The sequence below is a fragment of the Mustela nigripes genome, chromosome 4 (assembly GCF_022355385.1).
Source record: "Mustela nigripes isolate SB6536 chromosome 4, MUSNIG.SB6536, whole genome shotgun sequence".
Lineage (NCBI taxonomy): Eukaryota > Metazoa > Chordata > Mammalia > Carnivora > Mustelidae > Mustela > Mustela nigripes.
Genome location: NC_081560.1, coordinates 111,247,964 through 111,271,499, shown reverse-complemented (window position 1 = coordinate 111,271,499; position 23,536 = coordinate 111,247,964). Strand labels below are relative to the sequence as shown.

The 23,536-nt window shown below is 45.6% G+C and overlaps 1 protein-coding gene across 5 annotated transcripts in view; it reads right to left on the bottom strand.

Annotated features, from left to right (window-relative positions):
- SIPA1L2 (signal induced proliferation associated 1 like 2) overlaps positions 1 to 23,536 on the bottom strand; it is a 214,622-nt gene that overhangs the window by 127,331 nt on the left and 63,755 nt on the right. For all 5 annotated transcript variants that reach the window (XM_059397313.1, XM_059397314.1, XM_059397310.1 and 2 more), the window contains one exon: positions 16,284 to 16,357. The gene's annotated coding sequence lies outside the window, so the exon portion shown is untranslated. The remainder of the gene's footprint in view (positions 1 to 16,283; positions 16,358 to 23,536) is intronic.

Below are 23,536 nucleotides of genomic sequence, written 5' to 3'. Positions count from 1 at the left end.
ACTATAAAATCCGTTGAACAAAAACACGGGGCAGAGGTTTCTCAGCACTAGACTCGCCAGTGATTTCTTGGATAGGACATCAAAAGGATAGACAACCAAAGCAAAACTAGATTAAGTTGGACTTCATCAAAATCAAAACCTTTTGTGTATCACAGGACACTGTCAACAGTGACGTGAAAAGGCAACCGGCGGCATGGGAGAGAGTATTTACAAATCACCTATCTGAGAAGGGGGAGCTCCAACAGCACAGGGCAGCCCCACTGAGCCCTGACCTTGAACTGTCTTACGTTCCAACGTCACCACCCTAGGTAAGTCCTGCTAGACGCAGCCAGAGTGCTGTGCCACTGGGCTGTTCAGAAGAATCACTGCGCTAGCATTTACACCCAGTACTCCGTGAATCCTCCTGTTACCATGTCCCCCAGCTCAAGATTCCGGTTCCTTACACCCTGAAGCACACCCCCTGCTCCTTGAGTAGTATACGAAAATAAATTAGCTGCACAGAGTATCTGTTGAACTTTGACAAATGGAATAAATCAGTTATAACTGGTAGCTTTCTATTCCCAATTTAAAATGGCAATTTACGCTCATAAATATAATAGGGTATGACAGGGCAGAATTACTTCCACTGACAACATCAGGTTTTGATCCTAGAGTAATGTGGAAGATACAGTTCCCAATCTCCAGACTCCAGGCTGTACGTTCTGAGTCCACTGGTCCAAAGTAAGATAAAAGGGAATTTAATAAATGGCTGAAACATCAAGGAGCTGGGTTACAAGTCTGCCAGAGAGAGTACGCTCAAAGCCTGGGAAACATCCACAACATATGTTTTTTTAAAGCTGTCATAATTTAAAGTCTTTCTAAACATCTTACTGTTTAATCTAATTTTCCCTCATGAATGTTTGGCTGCAGCTCAAATTGAATCAACATTTCCATTATAAATCTCTATTTTCACATTTTCCTGGTTTGATTGTAGAATGTCTTTCGTCTGAAATATGACACAAGCAGAAGCCTAAATGTTAATGCTTTTCATCAGCAACATGGTTTTACTGCAAAACCCAACTCGCGGTTTTCTGCAAGCCAAATGTCGAGAGATTATTTCAGCGAGACAAGAAATACAGTTTTGTAGAAAAAAAATTCTTTAGTCATAAATTTCCTCACAGGTTCTTAAGAAGAAACAAACAAACAAAAACATGTTTGCTAGGTTGTTTTTTTTTTCACTAATGTTAATTTTTGCCCACCCAAAGTACCACATTTAACTACCTCCTGAATGTGGATATGCACCATAAAATTCTGTCCGAATGCTGTCGAATGCCAATCATTACGTTTGCATGAAGCATACACCTGGTAGTAAGGAATTCTGGGCCATGTCATCATGATGTTCCTTTCCACGAGTTGCTCTGTGATGTATACCTCTAAATGTCAAAAAGCAACAACAAAAATTCTATTCATCACTTTTATCGGGGCTCCTCAAAGTTTACACACAGAACAGAAAACAAGCGAGGTGCACTCCACATAAAAAAGGTTTAATGTCCAATCAAGGTTATAAATGTTGGCGTCTCAAGTGACTTTGTCCTTAGGGACGCATTCTGTAGCTAAAGTAGGATAGAATTCCTTGACACTTACATGTGAGTGTCTGACAGCAGCCAAGGCCAAGGCCATGCATGGGCTGCCTGGGCAGAGCTGCGGAGAACCTTTGGAGGAACCTGGTGAAAGGAGTTCTGTCAGAAGAAAAGGACAGGTCTGAGATCTGAGAGATGCTAGGAAGAAAAGGATAAAACCAATGCAGTGTTCCCTAAGAATCATTTACCCCACGTTAGCAATCACCCCCCCAACCCTTCTTCCACTGACAACACGACTTTGTCGTGGCAATCCTGGAGTAGAACATTCTTATCAGTGTCTCAAGTACGGAGCTGGCTTTCACATACACAAGGCTCTTTAAGGAAAATTGGAGGGAATTCAATACTCAGCAACTCACAGACATTCAAGGCCATCTTCTAGTTCTAAGTGACCCAAACGAATCTCCTTGCCTTTTCTGTCCCTGCCTGGGGAGAACCAGTCTCCTCTCATTCTGCTTCAGTGGTATCTGACTCCAGGCATGAGAGCCCAGGCACTCGAAGAAGTCAAACTTAAGAATCAGGCTACAAAATAATTGAGCTGTTTGAAATAAAAGTTAGTCCACAGCACCAATGAGTAGCTGCAAGCAGGCTACTGAGAAGGATTTCTCAAAAAACAAATTTAAAAAAACCCTAGAGGTTTTAAGTCTCTATGTGTCTTCTTCTCTCCTAACTGCAATACCTCTATGAGTGACTTCACTTTAAAGGAAATAAATAAAAAGATCATCTGCCTACAGAAATTTAAGATGACTGGCCGACAGGAGAACGGTTCAGGTGACACAGATTGAAATGTTACAAACCAAGTTCTCTTGTGTCCAAATACTTGCAAAGTGTAATGGCTTAAGATGTTTATGTTCCAGAGAATGTGCTTTAATTAACTTTGTATTAATTTCAGGTATCAAACAATCTGTAATTATAGTATGTCCTATAGGTCCTGGAATAGATCCTATTGGGATCAACAGAATTAAGAAACGTTCCTATGTGTACAAGTCTGTAACTGAACCGGAAGTGTAACAGCAAAACACAAGAGTTGCTTAAAAAGACCAAAAGGAGCAACTCGTCTTGATTTTACAGATCCTGTAGTAAATGCATATTAAAATTCCCAGATCCACAACAGGAAGCAACCAGGATTATTTCAACTTTAGGAACTTAAAAAAATTCCTAACTGTAACTTCAGCCCTCCTCTGACCCTCGGGGAATCACAGGGCACTGCAGACTCGGACACGGGGCTCAGAATCATGGCTCCATGCACACTCACCCTGTGACTTGGCCAAGAGACTCGAGCTTTGGGAGCCTTGGTTTTCCCATCTGTAGAATGGAAAGAACAACAGGACTGGACTCACAGGACTAACCGCGGTAGCACAGGGAAAGCTTCAACAGTGCTCCCACCGCGCCGTGAGTTCACAGTGACTGTGACCGTGTTCCTTGTGATCCCTGCACTGCACGCAACGTTTCTACCTCTCATGAAGATATTTAAGGTTCATCCATTACTCATTTGCTAAAGTCATCCCGAAGGACAAAAATATTCTGGGTAGAACGCTTTTGGCAATAAATGTCATTGACGTTATCTGTGACGGTCTTCTACAGAAAGTCTATAGCTGTCAGGGGCCGAAGGCTGGGTGTCAGCCCTCGTTAACATTTGCTAAATACAACTGACTCTTGAACCACACAGGTTAGAACTGTGTGGGTCCACATACAGGCAGATTTCAATAAATACAGTCCAGTAAATGTATTTTCTCTTACGATTTGCTATGTGCTTAATGTTTTCTTTTCAGAAACAGGCTGTAATGCATATAACATACAAAATGTATCTATCAACTGTTTATCGGTAAGGCTTCTACTCAACAACAGGCTATTAGTATTAAGTTCTGGAAGGAGTCAAAAGTTACACGGGGATTTTCCACTGCATAGGAGGTTGGCCCCCTCAGTCCCCCATTGTTCAAGGTTCAACTGTATAAACAACAACAACAAAAGGCTCAGTAACATCAAGGGCAGGAGCACAAAGCTCAAGGATTTCTGTTAGCAGATGAGGGCTTCTGCGGACACTGCGCTCAGCATTCAGCTCTGTGGAGGGCAAGAACACGAAGGACTCCATCAGACTGGGATATTTCTAACACAGCCCAGGCGAGAGGCGAGAGCATCCTACAAGGACTCCAATCCTTGCGACCACCCCCTTCCCTTCTCCGACATGGCAGAAGGCAGTGAGGGGCCCTCAGTAAGGGCTTATACCCCAAGAATAACCCTGAGTAAAAGAATGACTGGTGTCCTAGCAAGATCTGTTTCTTTCAAAGCCGTGTCCTATGTGATGCCATGTGACTCCCTTTCCAGAAAGGCCACAACCGTTTTCCATGAAAACCTTTTCACCACTGGCATCAAATAGCATCACCTAAAATTTAGTTCCTAATCTTGCTGTTTGCAAGTTATCCAGACGAAGAGAATCCCTACAGAGAATGGTGTCATCTTTAAGAGCTTTTATTTTGCTCATTCCTACTTCGTGTGATCTTGAAACTATGGTTAGTGTTTTATCTACACATGCTAAAAAGAAAAAAATGCACACACACGTGCACACTGACACACACATGCACACACCCTCTCACACACATAACTGAGGAGGTAAGAAAAACTATGTCTTGCTCTCCGTGGCCATAAGAAGGTACACGGCTGTTACCTGAATTTCTAGTAGAGATCTCAGATGCTCTCCTGAATTACAGTTTACTCATCCAAGAAAGCCACAGAGGGCCAGCTGACTCACCAGTCAGGAGGAAAAGCAAAATGTGACCTTGGCATCTCAATCTACAAGGATATATAATACCATGTTCTTTTTCCTATTTTTGTTAGCTCCTCTGTCCAGCTGACGAAAATTCCAGAGACACAAGTTCTGTCTACCTTGTTTTCAGTGCATCCTAAAACTGTTTTGATGGCTGATGCCAGAGGCCTACTGGTCACATGGGATCTGTTTATGGTACCCTAGAATGAGAAGGCCTCTCCTTGAGGTGTCCTCTGTCAAGCAACGGGAATTTCATTGATCTGCGGTCTCCAGCCCTCCACCAAGTTCTCTATTAGTAAAGCAGCTCAGTCCCTGAGGGTAATCTGGCACAGGAAGCTCCGTGGGCTAGGGTCCTGCCTGGGAGTCTTCTCTGACCCTGGTGACTCGCTGGGTCCTTAGGCAAGGCGCCGAGGAGTTCAAGTGAAGAAGTCTTTCCAAGCGGGAGAAGTCTCAAGGTTTAGGACCCAGTCAAAGGTCAGGCCAGAATATGCAAAAACTTCTCCATTTTACAGAAGAAGCAAGAGGCCAAGGATTGCTAACTTGGGAGTGCAGCTGAGCCCTGAAAGACACGTTTACATGGATGGGGAAGGCCTGCGGGGAGATGCCCACTCCTGCATCTTTCAGGAAGGAAAGGTCAGGCAGGAGAGGAGGAGGAGGGTGAAGGCCAGCGGGGGTCTCTGGCAGTCTACAGACACTTCAGAGTGGAGAGGGCAGAGAAAGGGGAGGAAGGAACAAAGGAAAGGAAGCAAACGAGCAACTGGGGGGGGGAAACGTAGGAGGGAAACTGTGCAGAGAAACAGGGGAAGGAATTACAAAGGCGGGGCGGTGTGGAGGGCAGGGGAAGAGGGATGGGGTGTATTTGGTGTAGCAGGCCGATAAAATTTAAAACCTGACCTAAATATTATCAGCAACATCTGTTGCTTTCCTAGGGCACCTTCACGCCCCCAAGCACCCACGGTGCGCTCGACATGACACCGAGTTCTTGAAAGTTCATCTCCAGGCTTGCCACTTGCTAACAGTTTATTAATTTCCACAAGAGCCCCAGGGACATACTGAACAGAAATACCTTTGATGATATGAAGACACAAAACCCGAGGACTCCTGGATGGCTCTGTTGGTTGAATGTCTGACTCCTGGTTTAGGCTCAGGTCATGATCTCAGGGTTGTGGCATCATGCCCCGAGTCAGGCCCCATGCTCAGCATGGAGTCTGCTTAAGACTCGCGCTCCCTCTGTCCCCTGCCCTTGCTCACGGTTGCATACATGCACGTGTACTCTCCTTCTCTCAAATAAATAAATCTTCAAAAAGGAAGGAAGGGAGAGAGGGATGGAGGAAGAAAACACAAAACCTGTAACCCTGTGATCTATGTGCGTCCTGCATTCCAAGGTCCACGTGCCACCCAGGTTGTCTTTAACAAATGAGACCGAACAGTGATTTTTTTTTCTCCTAAAACCTCAGGTTTATCGACACTGAACAAATCCTAAATTACTTTCTTGCCATATTTGCACCTGTGAGTTAAGACAGTAAGTCAACACAATGTAATGATGCTTACATAATGAAAGTGTTCAGTTAAACTTGGACCTGAGCTCCCATCGACTTCATCTGCTGGTCTGATGCTTTTTACTGACTTATTTTAATAAAAAGAAAGAACCTGTGAAAGAAAATCACACCAGCACTAACCAGATGGTAGTTTTTGGCATAGTTGCACAAACAGGCTTTCTCAGGGAACAAGGTTCTCTTTGAAAGCAGAGCCCTGGTGTGTGACCCAGAGGCAGGGCTAGCCTTGATCCTACAGATACACAGAAAACGAACGAGGCAGGAAGGAATGTGGTGCCTTCAGCTGAGTCTCCAATTCCTTTCTCTGTCCTTTATTTAAAAATACCTACCCAGGGGGCGCCTGGGTGGCTCAGTGGGTTAAGCCTCTGCCCTCAGCTCAGGTCGTGATCCCAGAGTCCTGGGATCAGGACTCTCTGCTTATTTGGGAGGCTGCGTCCTCCTCTCTCTCTCTCTCTCTCTGCCTTCCTCTCTGCCTACTTGTGATCTCTGTCTGTCAAATAAAGAAATAAAATCTTTAAAATAAATAAATATATAAAAATAAAAATACCTACCCAGACCCCGACAGGAAGAGACAAAACAGTTTCATTCCTTTCTTATTACAACGCATCTGATAGACAAAAATGTCCTCGGCATAGTTGGCATTTGTAGTTAAGGATGTAATAATCTAAACTTATCATGAGCGGTATAAATAGCACCGGCCTGCTCCCACCTACTTGCGTAACCTTGGGAAAAGTCTCTCCGGGCTCTTGAGTAATTTCTCTACTGCCTGAAAAAGGCAAATTTCATTTCATAGTTAATCTGCAATAAAATCATTTCAGAGACACCCAACATAAACAGAGATACTGCAGTAATGTAATTCAGTCTCCTGCCTACAGGCCGAGGTGCATCTACGGCATATGTGGAAATGCGGGCATTTCATCTATAAGGGATTATTTGTTTCCCTCTGGGCCGATCATATGATGATTCAATGTATGCCAAGTGCTCCCTTACACAGTGTGTGAAGTTATTTTGTCACAAAGTTTCTAATATGCATCCGACTCGAACCTCAAACACGCTACCGCAATGACCTTCCTAAAGCATATCTGGTCGGACCTTCAAAAACCTTGAGCCAGGGGCGCCTGGATGGCTCAGTGGGTTAAGCCGCTGCCTTCAGCCCAGGTCATGATCCTAGGGTCCTGGGATCGAGCCCCGCATCGGGCTCTCTGCTCAGCAGGGAGCCTGCTTCCTCCTCTTTCTCTCTGCCTGCCTCTCTGCCTACTTGTGCTCTTTAAAAAATAAATAAATAAAATAAAATCATGCCAAAAAAAAAAAAAAAAAAACCTTGAGCCATTTCCCTCAGATGCAGAATAAGACGCAGATTTCTCCTTAGGACCCCTTCACAACGTGACCCCAACCCACCTCATTTCTCACCGTCCAGGAAGCCAGAGACGAAACTCAAAGACCTTGGGCTAAACCCCACAGAGAGACAGAAAAAGGAAAATACAATGACCTCAGGTCATTTGTGGACTAGGCACCGGCTAGGTGTTTGCATTTACATTATCTCATTTAATTCTTACAACACTTCACTGTGCTCAGAGTCAATACCAAGTAGCCAAGATCGCATAACTAGTGAATGACCATGCAAGCGCTGGGCAGGCTGGGTCTGCCCACCTCTGGGAAGCCAGGAAGCCCTCAGAGCCCCAAGAGGAACTGTCCATTGCATGTGTGCATGGATCTGCCACCCTAGTGTATGCAAATAGCCTGGGGCTGCCTTCTTTGGAGCAGGCCTTGTTTGTACACTGGTATTTGCACATGACAAAAATCAGGCACTGCCACCTACTAATTCCTTCAGCCACAGTGAAACAGCTAAGCTGTCTAAGAATCTTCAAGATGTTATTTTAAGCGAATTTTGTAAATTTGTGCTCCTCCAGAAGGCCTACTCTGCACTGTCTGTCCCTGCATGGGATCTGTCCAGCACGAGTCAACCAAAGGGAAGCCTGTGGTCCAGAGGCTGTGGGGCAGAGCAACACAGAGCAAAGCCATAATCACCTGTATTTTTACCCATGGTCTAATTAGTGGTAGAAGAGTGTATTGCACACAAACATAAACTGAGTGATTTATTAAAAGATTTTTCTGGTCGTGATCTAAAAGAACTAAGATTGGAGTTTATGGCGTCACCATTAATATTATCAGAACAAATGCTTTAGATACGGGCTTATGCATGTAAGTATACAGAAAAGCGTATGCATGTACTTAGGTAAACCTCTCCCTCCCAACACAAATCTTTTTTTTTTTTTCCCCTGATACAAAAATGAAGGTTTTATGCTCCTATACAGGGACTAGGCACTGAAATATTTCCATGCTCTGGGACACCCTGGGGCATAGGGAATGTGTGACATGACCGAATGGTTATAAAGACTTTCAAATATAAACGTGCTTAAATGACAGTAACAATCCTTATCTCTCAGAAAGAGTATCTGCTGTAATCAAGACAAGTTTGGTCAAAGTAGTGTAGGAATGTAATGGTAGAAAGAAAGAAAACAGTAAGTCAGTCTGCACTCTCGGTCCCTGGGTCCCCTATTTCACTATCAAATAAAAGGCACCTAACACGCCTGAGTGACAGGACCAAGTCTTCTCACAGGAAAAAGAAAAAATTGAGCTCCCAAGTGTCTAAGTGTTTCCCTTATGTTTCTCTCTCAATCAGAACAGCTCCCAACACAGACCATCTACCCCTCTTCCTCCCTGCCCCATTTCTGCTGAGGCAGGAACTCCCTGCATTCTGGGGTAAAGCCCCCTACACTGTGACGTTAACACGTGAATTCTTCTGAAAGGTGTTCTCAGGGTTTCCCCTTCTGTGAACAGGACAGACCCAAGGCTGTCTGCTCCTTTTTATACCTTTGCTTCCCAAGAAAAAAATAAAAAATCAGCCCAGCGGAGGGCTGCAGAAGCCACCAGAGCAGCCAAGCCCAGGTTAAAATGAGGTATTTCCATTTTCAAGAATGCCTGAAAATTACAAGGGACCTGACAAGACACTTTGAAACCTAATGATTTGGACCCGCCTACCGGGCAGGCATTTCGTCAGGCATAAATCATGACAACGCTCCTTGCCCTGTAACACTGAACGCTGAAAGGCAACTTGCCCAGGAACATAAATTTGTTCCACAAACAGCATACATGTGGTGAGGGATTTCTAACTTTTTATCGTACACATTTCTTATTTTTTTTCTACATTTCTTATTTTCGTATGTGATTTAGAAACGTCAAAGCCCCTGACTCACATATCTAAATGGCTCTGTGTGGGAATCCCAGGGCCCTGGGAGAACCATAGCTGGCTTCGTCTGTATTTACCTAGAAAAGCAATCTACTTACCTGCACAAAGATGGGGAAAGGCAGAAAAATAAGTCATTCGTACATAATATCACCACCCTTAATGGAAGCTGTGATTTACACCTACTTGTTCTGAACTTGTCCTTGGATAGTTTGTTTTTTTGTTTTTTTTTTGCCAAAAAACTGAAAGGATAATTGTTTTTAAAAAATTTGAACTGTCGAGGAAAAAAAAAACTTTCTTATTATTAAGAGTTTAATAATAACAACTTAATAATTAGCTATATTTACCACACTTATATATACATATAAAGAGAGAGCTGCAGGTGCCTTCCAGTTTTCTAATCCTCGTATGATTATCTGAGCATTTAGTGGAATTTACACCATATTCTAGCTATAGTATTATTCTATAGCTTCTTTTTTTTTCTTTTTTCCAATTACAATATCAATTACTTCTTTCTGTGTCAGGACAGATCTATATTGCTGCTTTAGTAAGTCATTGCTGACTTCCTTTAAGAGCCAAAGTTACAACACAAAATCACCAGGCAACATTTCAGTCCCGTAAACTTTTTACAAACCGAGCAGAAGTTCTGCTTCTCCTCCTCCTTCTGGCAGTACTGATAAGAGCACCATCAGCAACCATGTTGCCATTATACCTCAAACTCTGGAAGGAATACTTAGATCACAAAAATCAAAATGCCATTTTTATCTCCCAGCCGACCCAGAGCCCTGCCTCCATCTCGAGGCTAAAAGAAGCTGGAGAGACTTAGATACAAAATGACGCAGTGGACTGATGGAAAGGCTAGATAGAAAACATGCATTCTGTACCCCCCGGGGGATTGGCAGCCAGCCGGTGCCTGGATAACCTTACTTTTGCAAATAAGGATGTCCCTCTCACCTGAAAAAATACCTACGCTCTTCGTAAAAGACTTCTCTACGACCCTGAGAGGGGAAGGAAAACACGGAAAGGCCACCATAAATTGAGAAATGCCCACTTTTGTGGACTTACCATTTCTCGTCTACATTTTAGGAAGGCCTTTTATGGCCCACGCCTCCTTCGTAAGAGTCAATACACCGGACGAGCTTCCCACTCCTGGTATGAGATTTAACAGGCGAGGCCGGCCACCAAGGACACCAAGTGGAGCCACCAGATACCAGACCACACAGCACCTGACAACCCGAGGAGGTGTCGGTGTGATCACAGACATGCTTTTAACCCACTTGGTGTGGGAAAACGAATGCAGCCCGCCCAAATTACACCAACTAGTGCACCAACCAGCACAGTTCATTCCACTCACCCACTGAGGCACTCACATTGTGTGAGGCACTGGGCATTGTGGAGGACAAAAACTCAGCTCTGGGGGAAGGAGACGTGCAAATAATTAAAATACATTGACGCTGACAGGATGAAAGACAGAACTGCATAATGCTATGGAATCGCCGAGAAAACAGCTCACTGTCTGAGGTGCGGCTGGTGGGGGTGCTTCTCAAAAGGAATGGTACCTAAGTCAGACCCTGAAGAAGGAGCAGGAGGCTTGCCAGGCAAAGGGGAAAGGGAAGGAGACCCCAGGTAGAAGAAGCAGTGGTCAAATGAAGGCACAAGAGAGCACAGGGAAGTGGCAGGGTTTAGGACTGCTGTAACATAGAGGACCAGGGTTCTCAAGAGACAGACGTGATTGAGGATGGAAAGGGAGCTTCAAGCCAGAGGTGTAGGACTCTGTGTTTCATCTTCATGCTGTGAGCTTTTGCAGGCAATGGGGAGTCAATGTCAACTGCCAGTCACAAAAATACCGAGAGTGGCTATTTCCTAAAATATTGTCACTAGTGGTGTCATCAGATAAGTCAGGATTCTACCAAAGAAACAGATCCAGTTGTGTGTGTTTATATACATGTGTACAGGGAGTAGTGGGGAGCAGTGGGGAAGAGGAGGAGGGAGAGAGGTAAGGAACTGGTTTACTCAACTGTGGGGCCTAGAATAGCCTAGAAACTCTCAGACAAGAGCTGAGGCTGCAGTCCACACATTTTATTCCCCCTCAGGTTCGCTCTTAAAGCCTTTCAACTGATTGGGTGAGGCCCACCCAGACAGTCTCCTTTGAGTCAACTGATTAGATGAGGCCCACTCAGGTGTCTCCTTTATTTAAAATCAACTGATTGTGGAAATCACAGCTGCAAAATACTTTCCCACTTAGATCAGTATGTTTGACTAGGTAATTGAGTGCTTACAGCCCAGCTGAGTTGTTACTAACCATCACAGGTTTCTGTACTGTTCGCTGAAAAGTAAGCAAATGTGATGCCCGACATGAGGAAACAGGAAGAGCGAGCAACCCGAGCCCCTCAGCAGAAGGAATGAGAGCCGTGCCTAGAAGGGATTATGAAGTTGGGTCTGGAGATATTAAACAAGGAACCCGAGGAAGAGTCATGTCTAGGAAGTTATAGATGGGAGACTAGATTCGCATAACTCTCATTCAGCAAAGCTTAGTGAGAACTACCTCTCACTAAAATCACCCTACCTTAAAATATGGGGTGTACAAGTGTATAAAAGGAGGTCCCTGTCCTCAAGCTCACCATCTGGTTGCAGCGAGTTATAGAACAATACAAGACCATACAAAATTAAACGGTTATGTTTTAGCCAACAGACTGGCATAGTTGGGGAAGAGAGCAGCCAGCACAGAGATAAGTACCTGCAAAGTGGGAGCCATTCTCCAATGCCCCTGGAATCAGGGGCAATGAGGGGGAAAAAAAAAAAAAACTTTCTGGAAGTTTGTCAGAGAATCATATACTTTCTGAGGAAATGGAGAAAAAGAGAGTTAGAATTCTGGTTAGTCAAGAAAGGTTTTCTGGACTTGAGGGGGTTTTGTTCTTTTGCTTATTTTTTGTTATCATTTGGATGGTTGGTTTTGGTGGGGGTGGGGTGGTGACCGGGAGCCACAGGCCATCAGTTTGCTCACGGAAGGAGCCACAGATGGAGGGTCCAGACATCAAGACCAGCTTACCCTTCTGAGGAGAGCGGGGTGTCCTGCCTAACAAAAAAATCCGTCCTGGGGACGCCTGGGTGGCTCAGTTGGTTAAGCAGCTGCCTTCGGCTCAGGTCATGATCCCAGCGTCCTGGGATCGAGTCCCATATTGGGCTCCTTGCTCCGCAGGGAGCCTGCTTCACCGTCTGACTCTGCCTTCCACTCTGTCTGCCTGTGCTTGCTCTCGCTCGCTCTCTCTGACAAATAAATAAAATCTTTAAAAAAAAAAAAAAAATCCGTCCTGGTCTCGTCAATTCTGTAAGTAGAAGGTCAACAAATACCTTTTTCCAAATCAGCTTCTTTTTCATGGAAAGCTCAAGAAGTTAAGAAACATTCACAGTATACTTAGAGATGCAAAGTATCCTATGTATGCTACTTGTTTAGGACCAGAAGCGGAGACGATCAGTATCTGCTTGAAAATGCGGAACACGTCTCTGGCATGATTCCCAAGGCGTCCACAGCACAAGAGGCTGTGAGGAGGGGACGTGGCCAGCAGGCAGAGGGTCGGGGGTAAACATTCCACCAAATACACTGCTGGGCCACATGAATACATTCCTCCAAATAAATAAAATTATAAATAAATAATAAATAAAGCAAACTTTTGCCCCACCTCCCGCCCCCAACACACACACACCAGAAAAGCAGATTTTTCTAAGAGGACACACAGCTAGAATAAACAGCAGACAGGGGATCACAGCCAGAGCAAGCAATTCATGTGTAGGTGATTGCGGGATGCGTGATGCGAGGCGGTCACTATGAGACAACCAGGCAGTCCCTCGGGGCAGAACCACGGGTCTCACTGTAGTCATGCGTGTTTCTGGAACCATCATTTTGCTGGTGTTCAAAACATGTCCTGAGGATCACTTTGGCAGGAAGCGGGCAGAGCCCGGGCGATCAAAAATGCAAACTGGGAAGACAGCCGCTCTGGGAAAGGAGCACCAGCACCGTCCTCCAGAACCCACGCCACTCACAGAGGCCCTCTCCAGTGTTCACTGAAGCAATTCTTGTGCATCAGTGATGAGCCAAAGTTATCTGACCCAGATACATATTTTGTTTCCAAATTCTTCAGTCTTCACGCAGTTTTCCCTGAAATACAAAGATCTGGAAGAGACACCCTCCCCTGCAGAACCACGGCCGACCGTGGATCCCGTGGCAGGGTCACAAGCAACTATGCTCCTGGCAACTGTCTGACCACCTGAGCCGGGCTAAGGCCATACAGAACAGCCCCGCAGGGCCTGACGTGCTCCTGGTGGTCCCAAAACGCGATTCCCATTCTGCCCAAACGCTAATCCTAAGAGTAAGCAGAAAGCCAATTTTCTAGAGAAGTAATTACATAATCCACTTTTTACAGACAAGCTTTTCAACAGAGTAATCGCTCAAGCAAAAGGAAAATAAATATTAGTATGAATGTGACTATAGTAATCGGACAAGTGCGGAAGGCAGAGCCCAAATCACAAGGGGTCTCATGAATTCTTCAAACCACAGAGTTGAGAATTGGACGGATTCCTTCCGCAGCTTGGTGATTGCCTTATTAGCAGGCTCACAAGATTAAGGTCCGGGATGATAAGCAAATATCTCTTCAGCCATCCTCCTCCCAAGGGAAACATCTCAGAGACCACAACGCAGCTCATTCATTCATCACCTCAATCTGCTTCCTACCCCTGCATACCCTTTCTTCAGCCCATAATTAGCATGAAATGCAGAATATCCATATTGTTTGCTGTTTACCTTCCCACATCATTAAGACTGACAGGCAAAACATTGGTTTTCTAACCCCAAACAATGACGAGCCCCATAAATATACTTCATTCATTTATTATTTCAACAAACATTGACCACGAACCTACTGAAAGGCAGGTAACAGGTACGTAGCCTCAGGAGAACCCCAAGGAGAGGGACCCAGGCGTCCCGACAGACAGTGTGGTCATAATGTAACACAAAATCCCACAGGACTCCAGCTCCCCCAAACAGGGACAGCAAAGGCTCAGTGTTTGGACAGAACCCATCACGATGGGATGGAATTCCAGCCAACTCCTGGCAGGCGAGCCACGACCCCCAGGCTGATGGGAAAGGCGTGACTGTAAGCAGTGTATGCAAAGGCACAAAAGCAGGAAGGTCTAGGTCTGCAAAGGAGCTGGGAAGAACACGTGTGGAGTGCAAAGACACGTCTGCCTTATCACGGAACACGATCGTCTGCAAACACCAAGTGGCCTATATATATGGCCAGAGCAACAAAGAGTAGAAGTAGAAGATGCTTGAAAAAAACCAAAGGGTTTCAAGAAAGAGTATGGGACACAGAAGACATTTTTGAACACGGGCCAGGATTTGTGGGCCAAACGGAAATGGGTTGGTTCTTCTGAGGTGGATGGCGCTGGGCCTGTGCGACCAGCACCCTTCCCTCCCCACGGCACGTGATTGTTCCCCGAGACACGGCTGTGATGCTACCCCCGGTCACGCAGGCACACATGTCAAGAGTAGCCAGTAAAATCCCCTCCCTGCTGTCCTCCCACGTCCAGCCTGCCTCACACGTCTCACGTCTCGCTCGCTCCCACCTGACCCGGGGCACTGCCCTGATGCCCCCTCTTTCTCTGAAGGCTCCACTGCAAAGACTTCCAGTCTCACAGCCCCATCCTCTATAACCGCTGTTCCACTCTTGCCACGGCCTTTTTCTAATTCTTCCCGAACGGAGAGATTTGAAAGCAAACTCCTCACGTCTCTGGAAAAGTATCCAGAATTAAAGCGGACTACGTTTGAGTGTAAGCGGTTCACGGGAAGGGTTACTGAGAACGACCGAGGAAGCCAGGGGGGATGTGAGAGGCCTCAGACGTCGCCAAACATCTACGCTAGGTGACCAGGTGGGCAGAGTCTTTGACGAGAACGTCCATGATCGGGAAAGTTCATTTAAGTGGGACCACTTTTTTCCTCCTGATTACAAGTCAGCACAGTACTGTCAATGGGCCTAGAATTCCAGGGGGCTTGAGGCAAAAATACAGCAGGAAAAACTCAGCCTTTTTTTTTTTTTTAAACTGAAAATTATATCCAATTTACATTTCAAGGTGAAACACACAAAAATAATGGTTAATATTATTTCTCTTATTTTTTTTTTTAACATTTTACTTATTTATTTTGGAGAGAGAGGACAAGAGAGCAAGAGGGGAGGTGGTGGAGGGAATCCCAAGCAGACTTCCCATCTAGCATAGAGCCTACACGGGGCTCGATCTCATGACCCCAAGATCATGATCTGAGCCAGAGTCAAGAGTTGGACGCTTGGGGCACCTGGGTGGCTCAGTGGGTTAAAGCCTCTGCCTTCGGCTCGGGTCATGATCTCAGGGTCCTGGGATCCAGCCCCACGTCAGGTTCTCTGCTCAGTGGGGAGCCTGCTTCCTCTCTCTCTCTCTGCCTGCCTCTCTTCCTGCTTGTGATCTCTGTCAAATAAATAAATAAAATCTTAAAAAAAAAAAAAGTGTTGGACGCTTAACCGACTGAGCCACCCAGGTCATTTCTGACCACTTTTATCTTGTTCCTCTACATCCTGCTAACTCCCTGCAGCAGTGCTGCCTCACATGACAGTGACCAGGCAAGGAGGCAGGAGCGCTCTCAGACATCCTGAAGGCCGGCCACACACACAGGCAGAGAGAGTCTTAGTAAATTCGGTTTGAGGACGGAAACCATGACAGGGATCCCCTTTTTTTCTCACTGCTCTGCAGCACTGGAGAAGAGCCTCTGAAAATGCCCAGAAAGGCATTATGCCCCTAGCCTTCTAGAAGATGGAGTTTAGATTTTTCTAATCTGCAGCTACCCACTCTCACTTTGGATTTTTTTTGTTGTTGCTTAAAATATTTATTAATAATGCGACTTCATCAGTTTACCACATGGCATCTTGCTGTATTCAAAGGAGTTCATTACTCAAAAGACCATCTGTCTAAGAGCTCAACAGAAGGTTTAAATAATCAGTAGTAAAGAATGTATGGTCACATTATAGCAAGTCAAATATTTACATCTCTCAGATTTGAAATAGGAACGGTCTTACCCAGCCATCCGCCACAAGTCGGGCTTCATCATGACGCCGTGCTTTCGGTATCTGTACCTTCTCAATTTCCAAACCTGCACAGAAAAGACAACACGAGGAGGGGTTTAACTTATGCAGACAGCACTGCCGATCACAACCGTCTGTGCAGCACCTTCATTTAGGCGAGGAAAAAGTCCTGACGGCAGCAGCATTTTCAAGCAGAAAAGCAGTTAAACACGAATCAGAAAGACATTTGGGGGAAAACAGCTGATTCTGCCTTTCTGAGCATTAATAATTGCGGCTGATGTGGCTGCTATTACAATCACAATCCGATCAGAGCAACAGCGGCTCCCCCGACCCCGCGTCGGGGCAGAAAACCTCTCAACCGGCTTCACTATGCTGAGGGCCAAGCCCCGGGCGGGCGAACTCCTCGTCACCAGGGAAGGAGACACCACCGGCAATCAGGACTAGTGCATGGGTTGATGCAGACAAACACTAAAGAAAAAACTGCTTTCAAAGGGTTGCAAATTAAACACAAATACAAATACATTGATTCTAGTTTAAATATGGGGATAAAAAAAGGCGAGATGGGAGAGAGGTACTGCCAAATCTGTGTACTAGGTACCAGTTTCAAGGTACTAAGTGCCGGGGTGCCTGGGTGGCTCAGTCCATTAAGCAGTTCAGGTCATGATCCCAGGGTCCCGGGATCGAGCCCCACATCTGGCTCCCTGCTTGGTGGAGAGCCTGCTTCTCCTCTCCCTCTGCTGCTCCCCGGGCTTGTGCTCTCGCTCTCGCTCTCTCTCTTCCTCAAATGAATAAAGTCTTTTAAAAAATAAAGTACTGAGTGAAATAAAGTGCTGAGTGCAGTAGTAGAACGAAACAAACTCGTACACTGGGAGACAGGCAAAGATGAGTGGGAACAGCAACCGTGACCGTGAACCCCTGGACTTCCCAGCTGGCGGCCCTGGACAGACCCGCACGCATCCCTGGGCGGCTTTCTCATCTGCACAGGGATGATAAAAGAGGCGGGATTCTACAGCAACCATTCGGATCGGCAGGAAGGTTAAGTGAGATAATACGGGGCTCGTGTCTGGGATTTGGGTATTCCAAAAGCAAAAACACAAAACCACTGCCTTTTCTCATTTTTCCCTGGGAGAAGTTCTGTTTTTATTCTATGACCCAGATCCAGTTCTCGCTCCATCTCAAAGATGAAAAGGTTCGATCTGCACCACCACATAACTGAAGGCCCCCGACGACTTTCACAGCCAAGGACTGGAAGGAGCCCAGGGTGTGCGTGGGCCCCAGCGGGTTTACCGCTCCCTGCTGTGCTGGGGGCAGGAAGCCAACTACTTGAGGATGCGCCGGGAGCCTGTGGAAAGTAACTGCAAACGGAAACCCACAAACAAGGAGGACTCACAGCCTGAGCCTTAGGGATTCACCAGGAGGGAAGAGGTCCCAGTGGGAGGGGAGAGATGTGGGCAGGGCCTAGGGGACAGTTCCGCTCCATCTTCAAAGAAAGGGCAGCACGCTCCGGGCTGTGCAGAGCCCACGGAGGCTGATGAATAAGTGGGTGTGGTGGGAGCAAATGATTCATGGAGAACATTGAGAGCAAAAGCCAGAAAGACTAGTTATTTAGCTTAAGTGTGGAGCCTTAAAAAGCCAGGCAGGGACATTTTAACTTTGTCTGGGAAATGACAGGTTTTGAAGTCAGAGAGAGAGGCTTCATTTAGATGAAGTAAATTTATATCTTTTTTTAAAAAATCAATTTAGAGTACTTGGGTAAAAACTGTATTTAGCCAGTGCCCAACAAGGGGTGAGCAGTGAGTAAATGTGAGCTTTATTAGTGCTGAGGATGACACATGTCTATGGGGCACTGAGAAAGCATCGTGTTCTTCTTGGCCTCTTTAGGACCAGAGCTGGAGCCAGGCGATGGTGACTCTCGTTAATGAACAAAATTGGATTCTGACTCAGAACAGGTGAGCAATGGGGACTGGCTGAATAAAAGAATGCTTAAGGGAGTAGATTATCACGGCAGACCCAGCGTTAGGGAAGAAAAGAGGAGAACGAGAAGGGAAGAGGGCGGGCCTGGGAGATGAGAGCAGAGGACTGTGCGCCACACACTCACACGGACAAGACCCTGCGGGACCCCGTCTCAGGTCCAGCCACTCGCGGGAGGCGTCCAGACACCAAGGAGAAGCAGCCCCCCTGGGATTTCGACAGAGGAGCAGCCCCGCCACCTCCTGTATTTATGCAGTTAGCCCCTGAACAACACTGGGGGTTACAGGGGCTGACCCCCGCACAGTCAAAAATCTCCATGTCCCCTCTGACTCCTCCAAAACTTAACTGCCAACAGCCGACTGTTGACCAGAGGTCTTACTGATAACACGCACGGCTGATTAACACGTGTTTTGTACATTATATGTATTCTCTAAGTCATTTTACAATGAAGTAAGCTAGACAAAAGAAAATATTATCAAGAAAATCCTAAGAAAGAGAAAATACATTTACAGAACTGTACATATAAAATAATTCTACGTACAGTTCAAACCTGCGTTGTTTGAGGGTCTGCTTCCTCTTCCCCCTCTTGGCCTCTAATGAACATTTTCATCCCCTTAGAAAATGTATGTCTCAGCCCTCTACAAACCTCAACTCTATGTTCAAATAATCTTCGACAAAGCAGGAAAAAATATACAGTGGGGAAAAGACAGGCTCTTCAAGAATTGGTGCTGGGAACACTGGACAGCTATATGTAGAAAAATGAAATATAACCATTCTCATACACCATACACAAAGATAAACTCGAAATGGATAAAAGACCTCAACATGAGGCAGGAATCTCTCAGAATCCTAGAGGAGAACATAGGCAGTAACCTCTTCGACATCGGCCACACCAACTTCTTTTAAGATCTGTCTCCAAAGGCAAAGGAAATAAAACCGACAATGAACTTTTGGGACTTCATCAAGATCAAAAGCTTCTGCGCAGCAAAGGAAACAGTCAAAAAAACAAAGAGACAACCCACGGAATGGGAGAATATATTCGCAAATGCCACTCCAGACAAAAGGCTGATCCCAACATCTATAAAGAACTCCTCAAACTCTACACATACAAAACAGATAATCACGTCAAAAAATGGATATGAATGGATTCTCCAAAGAAGACATACAAATGGCTAACAGACACATGAAAAAACGCTCATCATCCCTAGCCATCAGGGAGATTCAAATCAAAACCATATTGAGATACCACCTTACACCAGTTAGAATGGCCAAAATCAACAAGATAGTAAACAACGTGTGTTGGAGGGGATGTGGAGAAAGGGGAATCCTATTACACTGTTGGTGGGAATGCAAGTTGGTGCAGCCACTTTGGAAAACAGTGAGGAGATTCCTTAAGAAATTAAATAAAGAGCTACCCTATGACCCTGAAATTGCACTACTGAGTATTTATCCCAAAGATACAGATGTAGTGAAAAGAAGGGACATCTGTACCCTAACATTCACAAAAGCTATGGCCACAGTCGCCAAACTGTGGAAAGAGGCAAGACGCCCTTCAACTGACAAATGGATAAAGAAGATATGGTTCATATATACAATGGAGTATTATGCCTCCATCAGAAAAAATGAATACCCAACTTTTGTAGCAACATGGACAGGACTGGAGGAGATTATGCTGAGTGAAATAAGTCAAGCAGAGAGAGTCAATTATCCTATGGTTTCACTTAATTGTGGAACATAAGGAATAACATGGAGAACACTGGGAGACGGAGAGAAGTGAGTCGGGGGAAACTGGAAGGGGAGATGAACCAAGAGATACTGTGGACTCTAAGGGGCAGACTGAGGATTTTCAAGGGGAGAGTGGTGAGGGCCTCGGAGAGCCTGGTGGTGGGTATTATGGAGGGCACGAATTTCATGGAGCACTGGGTGTGTGCATAACAATGAATTCCGGAACACTGAAAAGAAATTTTAAAAAAATTAAAAAAAAAGAAAATATATGTCTCAGCCTTCTTCTACGATCAAATTTATTTTGATGGGATCGAGTCCCGCATCGGGCTCTCTGCTCGGCAGGGAGCCTGCTTCCTCCTCTCTCTCTCTGCCTGCCTCTCTGCCTACTTGTGATCTCTCTCTGTCAAATAAATAAATAAAATATCTTAAAAAAAAACAGACATTCTCTGGAGTTTGTATTTCCTGTCTTCACCGTCAGACTATTAGTTCCTAGACTATAAATCCACGTGTATACTCAGTACAGAGCTGAAGCCATCAGGGAGTGATCAATCAAAACTTTCCAATTAACCACAAATAAAGCATCGACAAAATCCACCTTCTGGTACCGTCTTCATTCTTTCATTTAAGTACCCACTAAGCATTTACTTCTCCGCGAGGCTCCCGGTGCATGAGGAAAGGTACACAAAGCATGGGCCCTGCCTTTGGGAAGGTTCTCATCTCCCCCAGGAGGCAACACAGACATACAAACCTTCTCACAACATTGCAATGCAACATTTCAATCTCACCTCTAAGACAGTATTTATTTTTCCAACATAATCACTATTAAAGACCAAAATGGATACAACCTAAAGTTCTGTCTTGATCTCTAGTCTGTGCCCCTGAGAAACCTACGTTAACAAGGGCCATGGTGCTTTACATGCAGCCTGAGAGACAATGAGAAAAGAAGTAGGAAAGACCTAGGAGTCAGATATGTGACAGGGCACATCAGCAACAACACTGTCTGGGGGGACTTGAGCACGAGGACAAGATGTCCATGACACAGAGGAAAGGGGACGTCCCCCAGAGACGGGGACACAGCTGCACTAAAATAACAATATCATATCAGAGAAATAAAAATATTTACGCTTAAAGTTCTATTTCTAAACAAACTCCCTCTACTCCAACCTCTCAAATACCCAGGCCTTCATTAGGAAATCTCTTTCCTGCAATGCTTCCCTCAAAATAGCCCCTTTTTTCTTTCTCAAAATTATGTGTGGATTTCCCTTAGGGTTGCTTTTGCAAAAACGCCAGTCTAGTGGACAAGGAATACCATTCCTTGTGTTAACGAGAGCAGAGTGTGTGTTGTATGCACACATCTCAATGCTATGACACATGTGGGGGACGTTTTCTCTCCAGAAATGTGACCTGCATCTCGCCCGTGTTTGCTGTGGGCACCCCGGTCCTACAGCCATCGTTGGCGATCGGACAGTGTTCCCAGGCATTCCATAGGGCTTGTCCGTTTGATTTTTTTTTTTTTTAAGATTTTATTTATTTATTTGACAGAGATCACAAATAGGCAGAGAGGCAGGCGGGGGCGGGGTGGGGTGGGGTGGGGGTGGGGAGTGGAGCAGGCTCCCTGCTGATCAAAGAGCCAGATGCACATGGGGCTCAATCATGACCAATCATGACCGGAGCTGAAGGCAGAGGCTTTAACCCACTGAGCCACCCAGGCGCCCCGTCCGTTTGATTTTATCAAACAGGCTAAAAGAACGTTCAATTATTTTTATTAGATATTAAAATAACAACAAGGAAATAATTCCTAACAAGGAGCATCTGAGTGCGAGAGTCCGCACCCCCACAGCTTCCTGCCTGTGGTGAGCAAACTCCAAAGTCCCCTCTTTCTCTGCACAAAGCGTGTGGCTCACCTCATAATAAAAGCAAGTAAGTTAAACTAGAAATTGGAGTTTACACATTTATGTACCTTAATTAGCCCACGCTGGCAGAGGCTTTGACTTTAAAATCAGATGCAACACAAACATCTAAAAAGCTTCTAGGCTTTTTACATCCGCTCACTCATCTCAGCAGTACTGAGGAAACCAGCCACACTCGTATCAAACCACCGAGATCACCCAGCGAGACATGTTTATCTTGCAGCGGTATAAGCCCCGCACCCAAAATTAAACAGAGAAGTCTTTCGGACTCAACAATCTATCTCCAAGGTAATTCAGGCCAGAGTGGGAAAGCAGGTGCTTGTGGAGGAAAGGCAGGTAATTTGACCTGCAATGACATTCTTTGTCTAGCCAGTACCACCCTGGAACAGCAGAACCCCAGTGGGACCTGGGACACCTCCAGGTGGGCGAGCAAAGGACAAGTTTCCTGCTCCTCAGGACTCCCGAAGACAGGCCCCACCCCAATGCCACACACCTCAGGACCTAAAATTGCTCTGCCCTACATAGGCTCTTGCCAAGTCCAAGAGGAGGCAGACAGTGCCACAGCTCCCAGCTGCTAAATGTAATCTAATAATTTGCATATGTAAGGATAAAGGTCTAGACTATGACATCAGGTTCACGGAAAAATCAGCAGATTCAAACACCCAAGGAGTCCACTCGGTCTTTGGAAAGCCCAGATAAATGAAGAGATGAAAAGGACACAGCGGTGGGAGAGAGCATGCAAAAAAAAATTTCTAAACCAAACCGTTCTGGGAATTCTCTGTTAGAGAAAAAGTACAGAGTAGGGTGTGGGGAAAGCCATTCAGCACAAGGGTGGTAATGCACCAGAGTATTAACTGAGAAGTCGCTTCCCCAGCAATCCAGATCCTGCTAGAATGTCCTGGAAGGACCCAGGAGTTAACCCAGAAGACAGTCAAAGGCTCAAAGATCACCTCAGTTTGGTGAGAGCCCTGAACAGCTAACATGGGATTCCCCTGAGATGACATTCCAGCCAAAGACAGCAAGAGTGTCCAGTCTGCACTGTTGGTCGCGAGAACTGAGGACCCTGCGGATCAAGAGCGCAGTGTGTGCACTGTCATTAGAGCCGCTATCCCGGCCTGTTCTGAAAACTAACAGAGGAAGGAAGTGAACTCCACAAGCCTCTCTTATCACCAAGACCCCCAAACATCTACATTACCTCTTGGGGCCCCAGGCTTTCTGGTGGTGGTCCTGCTGTCGCTTAAGCCAAGAGACCCAAATAATTCATCACATTATGTTTTTTTTTTTTTAAAGATCGAACTCCCAAACTTCTCTTCATCCTCCCCTTCAGGGACAAGGCAGCGTCGCGTGAGGTTGGACAAACCAAGATGAAAATTGATTCTGTTAGCAAGGTCTGATGCTGCAGACCTGGAGGGGTTGGAATGCTGCAGTCGGGCAGCTCTCAGGGGCATGGGAAACCAGACAGGTAAGTCTACAGACCAGGATAAAGCAACAGAGACAGAAACAAGATAACATCTGAAGAATCCTGGGTCGTCAGGGGCTGTTTTAAATGGCACTTGAGAAAGTTTGAACTTTTGCTTTGTCAAACGGGGCATCTTATCTACCCTTTCTGCCACAGACGCTTGAAAAAACAAACTGAAGGCC